Source organism: Geospiza fortis, unplaced genomic scaffold (genome assembly GCF_000277835.1).
Source record: "Geospiza fortis unplaced genomic scaffold, GeoFor_1.0 scaffold55, whole genome shotgun sequence".
NCBI lineage: Eukaryota > Metazoa > Chordata > Aves > Passeriformes > Thraupidae > Geospiza > Geospiza fortis.
Genome location: NW_005054308.1, coordinates 6,326,853 through 6,336,392, shown reverse-complemented (window position 1 = coordinate 6,336,392; position 9,540 = coordinate 6,326,853).

Here is a 9,540-nt window from a genome sequence, read left to right as displayed (position 1 = left end):
AAACTCCTGCAGGAATGGGGTGGGGTGAGCGAGCCCACCCCGGGAGCCACGGGCTCCTCAGCCATGGATTCTGCACCCCGGCCCTGCCGGAGCTCGATGGGAGAGCTCCTCACTCAGCCACGGCGCTGGGAGCTCTCCTCTTTGTGTTTCTGGACAGGATGCAGCCACGCAAGCGCCCCATGAACAGGGAGGTCACAGGAGGATGGGCTGGATGCACCTTGCTGAATTCTGCCTTGGAGTCACTCTCATCCCTGACAGCGGCACTGCCAGGCTCTGGGAAAACCAACCCATGGACATTGCTGCTCTCCTCCCTTCCCCAGTCCCTGGGACAGCAAGAGCTGCACCTGTGCCCCAGCAGTGAGCCAGTGTCCCCAGCACCCAGAGCATGGGCACTGCTGTGGGTAATTCCAGTGGCATGCCCTGCACCTGCCCTACAGGGTAACAGCCTTTTTCCCACACCTATGTTTTCTTGCCTGTCCCTGAAGGCAAGGCAGCCCTGATCAGCATTTCCATGTTGTGTTGAAACAAGATACAAACTCCCTCGAGTCAGCTGTCCTACCAGCCTTGCCAGGGGCAGCAGGAAAATGGGCAGAGATTCCCAGTCAGGTAACAAGACTTTCCCAATTCCTGCTAGGAAATGTGTGTCCCTAGTCCAGGGCACAGCCCCATCCCTACTTCCAAGGAAGGGTGAGAGCAGCAATGCTGAGCTGACAAGTCATGATGGAAAGCTGCATCCTCCTGCATCCCCCCAAACCAGCTGGATTTCCTCCTGGGGACTGCAGAGGAAGGGAAACAGGGCACCATGAACCACCCACACCCAGACCAGCAGAGGGGGTCTCCCATCTCCCTCTAATGACTGCAGTCCTTGGAGGATTTCAGGTTCATTAGCTCAAGCTGCAGCCTTGTTGGTTCATGGAGCTTGGGACCCCTTGTCCCAGGGGGCAGAGGCCACAGCATCCCCAGAGCAGTGTCCCCAGAGTGGTGGCAGTGTTTATGTACATGATACCAGCATGTCAGAGCAGGGGTACAGAGCCAGAGCCCTGCTGTGCGACACGCTGTTCAAATGGAGAACTGCAAAAAAAGGTAATACCTATCTATATAAATAAACCAGGCACATCCCCATTGGGAACTTCTGAAAAAAAAAGAAAAAATCATTACCCTTTGGGATGCAAAGCAGCTAGGCCTGGAGAGCAGCTAAGAATTGTTATTAAATAAATTAATTAGCTCAGCAGAGCCCGCCAGGTACTGAACACTTTCCACTTCCAAGCAGGTAAATGAGTCCGTGGGAACAGAGGCTGCTCCACGCCTGCCAGGCAGCACAAGCTGCATTTTAATGTGCGTGCAATTTCTGCAGCTCTGCCCCTGGAGGTGGCACACTGGGTGCTGTGTGACCCCCAGGAGGGACCAAAGAGCTCCCCAAATGTCAGGGCTCACAGCCACCTTCCCGTGTGCCCCGATGCAGGAGGGGTTTGTGCACGGGGATGTCTGTGCCCAGCAGAGCCCGGAGCTTTCCCTGCAGGGAAGCAGCAGGTCTGGAGCCAGGGCTGGCACTGGGGTGGCACTGAGCAGTGCCAGGGGGTGAGGAGTGCTGAGCATCACCTGGAGAGCACAGCCCCACGCTCTGCATGGCCCAGAGCTGCTGCAGGCAGCATGCCTTTGATCCCTCCCCAGCCCTATCGCTGCCTTTAAACACCGACCTTCATCACCCCGGGGTCTGGCAGGAGCAGGCTGAGGGAACTCCTCTGCCATGCTGACTGAGGGCTGGCAGCAGTGACAGGGCAGCACTGCCCTCCCTGCCAGGGCCAGGGGCTCAGCTGGGCTCTGACCCGGCCAGCAGGACTGACCCAGGGCCAGGCTGGGGTCAGACACGCTGGCAGGAGGCAAAGGAAGAGGAAAACAGGAGCTGGGAAGGAAAGGTGGAGATGGTAAGCAGGAACTCTCCTTCCTCCAATCCTTCCTCCAGGGCAGGTCCAGCTGCAATGACCCTTCCTGCATCTCCCGCTCCAAATTTTCTGCATCAAAAGGTGAACAATTCCCTGTCCTGCACCAGCTTTGCTAAAACTGAGAATTTCAAGGGCACTGTAGAAAACACCAGCAGTGCTCAAGCCTCCCTTCCAGGGAAGTGGGGAGTTAGATCTCTGTTGTAAGAGGAAGTTCACAATTACAGCACATGTTGTTACTGGAAAACAAAATTCCCTGGCATGTTGCAAATAAAATCTGAATTCCCCAGTCTGGGGTTCAAGACAGCCCACAGCCTTCATTCCAGGGCCCATCTAAAAGATAAAATGAGATGATATTTATGATGGCGGAGACAGATAAAAGTTGGTAGGGGAACAACTCTGGGAGGGCATTTCAAACAATGACTGTTACATCCAAAACAGCGCAAGATTCACTTGCAGAAAGAAGCCCACAGTGCTGAAAACTCCTGAAATTAAATCTCTGTGCACACCCTCCCCAGTAATCTGAGCAGCACTACTGCAAACAGCTCCAGAGAGCAGGATCGTGCTGCCTCTTCCTCTCCTTGGGGAAAGAGGGTTATCAAGTCACTGAGAATCTTTGAACAGCCCTTATGTTTCACTGTGGGTGACAGCAGCTGTGTCCAGGGCATTCCAGAGCATCCAGCTGCTGCAGCACACCAGGACTGGGGTCTCTGCTTTGAGTCCAGCCCAAGAGTGACCCACAAAGCAGCAGTCAGTGCTCTCCCCACCCAGCAATGGATCCCCATTCAGGGTAATTCCTTAATGGATCCTGATCCCCACCCTGGATCAACCCTCAGCATTCCCCATGGGAGCTGTCCTAAGAACAGAGCATAAACCCAACTTTCTGAGCACTCCTGCCTGCCCATACAGACGTGCCTGCCCGTACAGATGTGCCTGTCCATACAGATGTGCCTCCCTACATAAACACATCTCCTGCCCTTTCCTCCCAGGCTCCTCCAGAGCCACCACAAGCCCCAGAAGCTCCCCAAGGGGCTGCAGAAGCCTCTCGTGTCACCCCACAGTTGAGCAATCCGCAGATTTGCCACGACTTGGGCAGGATTAGGCAGAGCTGCTGCCAGGCTGAACTGCCCACGGAGGACAGATCATTCGTGCCAGGAGCCAAGGCTCTGAAAAGGGACATTGTTTCAAGGATGATTTGCTGTTTCCCCCTCACACACACACACAGATCTGCAGCTCCAATCTGGCTTTTTTGTGAGGCACCTGCTACCACCTGTGGTCAGGGATGAGACCAGAGAGGGATGAGCAAAGGAAGGAGGGAGTGAAAGCCAGGCTGGTCAGACAAAGCCAGGGTGACCTGCTGAGGGGCTGAGCTCTGTCTGGGTGCTCACCTTGCCCAAGCCCAGCTGCTCCAGGGATCAGAGGGCAGCCCAGAGCAGAAGATGCTCTGCTCCCCTCTCAGGCCAGCTCCCAACAGCCCTGCTATGCCCAGCAGCCCTGTGCCCAGTCCTTGCTGCAGGGAACAGGTTCCCCAGCCCACCCTGGCTCGGGTGTGCTGCTGCTGACCTCAGGCCCTGCAGGAGCTGGGCTGGGAGGGAGATGGCACGCTGGCCTGGCCTCCTCCTGCCCCCAAAGCTGTGCCCAGCCACCAGGAGCCACAGGGCAAACTCAGCTGCTCAGGATGTGGGATCTGATTGCAGGGGCTGTACAGCAGCAAACCCACACCCCAAACACAGTTCCTCTGTCAAGCCAGCAGCCTTCCTTCCCCAGGAGAAGGCAGAAGCCCAGAGCTGGGCTCACGCTCTGGCTGCAGAGCTCTGTTCCTATTTCTCTTTGCCCTGTGAGATCCCCTGCAGCCCCTGCCCATGGCAGCACTTCCCTCCAGTTCTCAGCACAGCTTGTCCCCCTGAGGTGGGATTACCCCTGTCCTTCTGCTCCAAAGCCAGCACTGCAGCCTGGCTGTGGTCACACCAATCTGAGAAGTGATGGGCAATCTCTTCTCCTGATCTCAACATTAACCTTAACCTTAATCTTAGCCTTAGTCTTAACCTCCAGCCAGCTGCTCCCCTCCCCTTTATCAGGCAGCAAACTCCCCACCTGCACATTTTCCCCATATCCTTTTTCTGCCAGCACAGTCCCTGCCCTGATGTGATGCAGGCAGACCCACACCAACCTGACCTCTAAACTTCAGGAATTCAAATTAAAATTGAATTCCTGGAAGATAAACCAGCCTCCCAGGTTTACTTTTAAGCTCAATGCAAACAAACACACAGGACATTTTGCAAAAGCCAACATTGCCTCCTGCTGCAGCACTTCAAAACAAAAAAAAAAAAAAAAAGAAACCCCTGGATTATGGGATGGCTCAGTATGAGGTTTGGTCCATGGGTCAGAAGCATCTGTCAAACATGCAGCCAAAGAGGATGGAGAATGCCTTGAGGTCTTTGCAAAGCTCCTGCAAAGGGCTCAGTGGGAGGATTTGCATCTGCCCAGCAAAGAACAGTGCCTGGGGCTGTGCCCCCAAGTCCCACGGGTCCCAGTGGTGGGGTTTGCTCAAGCTCCAGGGCTCACCACCGTGCTGGGAACGGGGCAGGAGCGCTGGCCAGAGGAGTCATGTTCACACCCTGGCTCCTTCCAAAACACTCAGGGATGGTTTGGAGCAGGATGCCAGAACCGCCCATCATCATACTTCACTTTTTTCCTTTAGTCTTTGCCTTAATCCTTTAATGAATTAAGTGGAGCAATTAAGCAGGATTTTTATTTCTGTTTAAAGCAAACACGCATGAAAATGGAGATGGGTATTTTTGCAGTTTGAACGCTTAATATGATAATTAATGCAAAGCCCCTCAGCTTTAGGGATTCTCCACACCTCTCACCCAGGCCTTTTTCTGTTTATCCTCCTGGCAGACATCCTCTCATTCCAGTGAAGGTTGCCCCTTCCTCTTGCTCAGGCAATGCCTGAACTGCACAGATCAGGGCAGGAGGCAGGGGTGGGTACTCAGAGCTGCTTCACAGCAAAAGCCCCAGCCAAGAAGCATCAGGGGTGGAGAGTGCTGCCATAGCAGAAAATGGAGAAATCTCCTTTCTGGGGAAACTCAGAGGGGACCAACCTTGCTCTCCAGCAGTGTATCCAGCCTTCACCTCAAACAGCTGAGCTGAGCCCTCCTGCCCAGCTCACAGGGGAAGGGTTTGCTGGGCAGGGTGATGAGGGCAGTGCTTTCCCCAACGCTGACAAAACAGAAGGTTTGGCTCTGCAAAGGAGGCTGGACAGGCTCACCTTCCCAGGCAGCATTTCCACACCTGGTATCTTCTTGCCCCACCACATCTTCCAGTCCTCAGGTCCCTGCTCCTTTCCTCTGCTTCCCCTCATCCATCTACTCCCTGTTTGGCTTAAAACATTTGCAAGTATGGCTGAACACGTGCATGCCTCAGTTTTCCCACCAGTGAAGAGGAGGTTAACAGATGCCCCTGTTTCCCTGGAAGGATGCAGGCACTGGGAGATTACAGACATCTGGGGGATGCCATGGGCCCAGCCCAACACCACTGAGGCTCTGCCACCCCTCTCCTCAGCACACATTTTAGACTGTCAGCGCTACAGACATCATTATCCCCCATCCCAGGAATGAAGGGAAGGAGCCTGGGACTGATACACATCAGAGCAGCACAGCTCCAAAGGTAAATTTCTCAGATATTTCTCCAAATGGTTGGACAAAGTGCTTCAAGGATAGGGAAAGCCTTACTGCAGCTCCATGAGGTGTTACCAAACATGGCTCACTTGAAATCAGGCAGTGGGCCACCAGTGAATCCCACATAGACCATCCTGACTGGGCTGGATGGTATCCCTCGGCACTAGGAACATTTGCTGTTTGGGAAATGCCTCCGCAACCTGCATTTCTTTCATTTTTCAATCCTTTTTTCCTCCCATTTTATTCTAAACTTCTTCCTTTTTTTTACCAAAACACATTTCTTGACACAAAAAGCTGCTGGTAAATGTTCTCTGACTCACTGAACTGCCCAAACAGATCTGCCTCCACAGGAACTGGACCATCCTGTTTGTGGGTACCAGAGCCACCCCCAGCCGTGTGCCCAGGGCTGAGGAAAGCTGTTCCCATTGAGAAACACTCCCTGCCAGATGTGGGCAAGCCCTCCCTCACATCTGGAGAGCAGTCAGACATTTTGATTTTCTCTCTCAATTGTTTGTTTCCTTGTCCTGAGCAGGACAAGCCTTGGACATGAGGCTCTTTGCCTCTTTCTGCAGAGCAGCTTTTTTTCCTGTAGGACTGTGGTTTTGCAAACCCAGAAGGAAGACAACAATACCCCCTGAAAAGTAGCTTCAGCGCTGGGAGAGAAGTTTGTCTCCTCTCTTTTGCTAGCCTGTGAGAAATCAGTGGGATTTTTACAATGGATTTGTTCAGTAGTACAAATTCATGGAAGTTTGGGCTGCTGGTACCATGTCTGTTGGTGGCCACTGCCCTATACAGCACACCTGAGACCCAACCTTCTTCCATCCCAAGGCACAGAGTGCTGCAGAGTCTGCAAAGGTGATCATGGCCAAACACAGCATGATGACCTTTGCTTTACCTTTGCTTGGTTGTCCAGTCAGCCAAAGGCAACACTTTTCCCCTCGGGCTCTGTACTAGATGCTTCAAAAATTAGGGAGATTGCTCCCATAACACCCCTGGGAAATCTCAGGGACACAGATCCATCAATATTTTGCAGTCTGAGACAGTAGCAACATCTCCTGCTACACTGGTACAAGCCCAGACACCGTGCTTGGCTTCCTGTAAACAAAAGCTGTTTAGCTCTAAATTCCTCTTTTGGCTGAGGCTGCCCTGGTTCAGGGAGGATGGTATCGAGATAATCATCACATGGATTGTGCTCCTGGGACTGGAACTTGCACAACGGCGCCTCTTTAAAATGCCCTTGGAGCAAGGAACTTCCAGCCTGGTTTCTCTGCCACGCAGGACTGGGTGTCAGGTCTACACACCAAGGCAAAGGAGAAGGAGAGAGAAGGATCTGAGAGGGGAGCATGGAAGTGTGGGACTGATTAACAGATTAATAAACATTTATGGACTTCAATGGGTTAACAGATTAATAAAAATCTACGGACTGCAATGGGTTAACAGATTAATAAACATTTATGGACTGCAATGGGTTAACAGATTAATAAAAATGTATGGACTGCAATGGGTTGATTAATAAAAATTTACGGACTGCAATGCAAAGGAGAGAGTACAAAGGATTTGGGCTGGAGAAGAACAGAATTTTTTCCCCAAAGCATGACAAAGCAGGAGAGGAGTGGTCTTTCCTAGGGAAAAGAGTTAGTGGTCCATGGTTTTTCAGGCCAGACCAGAACAAGCACAAATTATTTCCCTATTTCAAAATTAACCTCCACTTTGAAAGAGTTTCTGCTCAAGCCAGGCAAACCAGAGACATTTGGGTGAAGCAAGAGTGTGGGCAGACCCTGCTCTGCCTGTGCCTGATCTCCCAGTGCCTGTGCAATCCCCAGCACACGATCCAGTGCACTGGACTAAAAGTTAAACATCCAGTCCAAGCTGGTTGTGTGGCATCAGTGAGGGGAGAGACTCATCTTCTGGGAACGGCTCATTCTCCCTGGACAGACTCCTGAACTATGGAGCTGTAATTTAACTTCTCATCCTTGCTCTACCCTTTAACTCACTGTCCTCTATCCCCAGCTCCTGGTAAGACCCAAGCAATTCCCACCTTGTCCCCTCCTCTACTGCCCACTGCCACCCCCACCAATCTCTTCCACAAACACCAAGCTGAAGTTCGGTTTCTCATTCAGGGTGGTGGAAAAGCACATCTGTGTTCATCCACCCATCACAGCCCCAGCTCCTTCCTGCAAAGCTGGGCCAGCAGAAGGCACTGACCAGGTCCCTGCCCTGGCCAGAAGCCACCACACCTTGTAGTGCATGGTGGGGAGAAGGGGGTCCAATGCTGGAACTTCAGAAAGACTTATGGTGGCCTGGGACATTCCTGGTGCACAAAAGCATGACCAAGCAAAGTCCTGTGAAGGGAACCAGCTCCTGAGTGAGTCCCACCAGGAGGGTTTAGGGGTCTGTGATACAAGAGGCACCTGGGAATGGCCAACAATACTGAGAGAGAAACCTCCTGCCAGACCTGGAAGTGAGAGGCTGTTCCCTGAGTGTGCCAGCAAGGAATTCACCTCTTTCTCCACCACCCACTCAAGCCTGGTGGGCAGTTTTGCTTGAGATCATTTCCCCAAGCCTTGCTGGGACGTGGTGGCTCCTCTTCCCACAGTGTCCTGTCGGGGACTGCGGTGACACGGCGCTCTGGAGTGAGGGCTGGTGGCACAGCCAGTGATGAGATCAGCCATCCCTGAGATGAGCCATCCCTGAGCTCAGCCATCCGGCACACGGGGCAGGACCAGCGGCTCGGGATGAGCTCATGCACGGAGGGATGGAGGGGAGGAGGAGACACACTGACTCACCAGCTCATCCCATCATGAGGGCCTGGCACAGCCCCCTGTCCTCCCAGGAAAACCTGCAGCTCCAGCCCCCAGTGGGGCTCTGCTTGCAGGGATGATGGCAGTGGGGCCATGGCACACCTTGGTACTCTGCCAGCAGGTCCTCACTGCCTTACCTGCCCACCAAACCTTCCCCTGGGGTCCTGAGCAGCATCTCTCCCCATCCCTTCAGGGTCCCATCTGTCTGCAGAGCGATGACATCCCCTCTGTGGGCTGGCATCCCAGCCTTCTGTTGCACTGAGCTCCTGACTCTGTCCTGGTGCCAGATGGCTTCGGAGGGAGATGACTTCATCTCTTTTAAAGGGGCAATGGATCTGTCAGCAGTGCCCTGTAGGAATCAATGTGCATCATGCTTGGTGGGAAGCCAACGTGGGGAGCATGCCACAGCATCCTTATGATCCCACACAGGGCCCAAAGAGGCTTGGATTCCATTCCAACACCGCCAACAACCTCCTGCCCTTCACTCTCAGCCATGTGTCATGCTTCATCTGTCCCAACAATAAACTTGTGGAGTGGGGGACCAACAGGAGCTCCATGTGATGCCCTCCTGAGCGTCTAAGGGCAGGGACAACCCAGCGTTCAGCCAAAGATGTCTTAATAGATCCCACACTGCATGGAGGGGAGTGGTCTGCAGTGCATCAGCCTCTTATTCCCAAAATGATGTCTGATGGGTGGCCTGAGTCAAACTCATTCATCACTGGACTCCTCCTGGACTTCAGGCCAGGATAACCTGGAGCTCAAAGGAAATCCCAGCTCAAATTTGTACTGGGTACAAAGGGTGAGTCTCGGAGTGAGAATGAGGAGTGCTCACAGAGATATGAGTCAAGGGCTGTGATTACCACTCTGCTGCAAGGGGAGAGATGGATCCAGCCTGTGCCCCTTGGGAGATTCCAAACCACCCAAACGTCCCTCTCCAGACAGCACCCCCTCATTGCCCACAGATCCTGCCTGGCTGGGAGCTGCAGGGTGTTTTGCAGGTCTATAGGAACCATCCTGAGTCACTGGAGCAGCTCCATCAGCCCTGGTCAAGGAGGCTGCAGCCAGACCGAGCTCAGGGAGCCGATCCCTGCCCAGGAGTGGATCCTCCCCGCCCCCCGC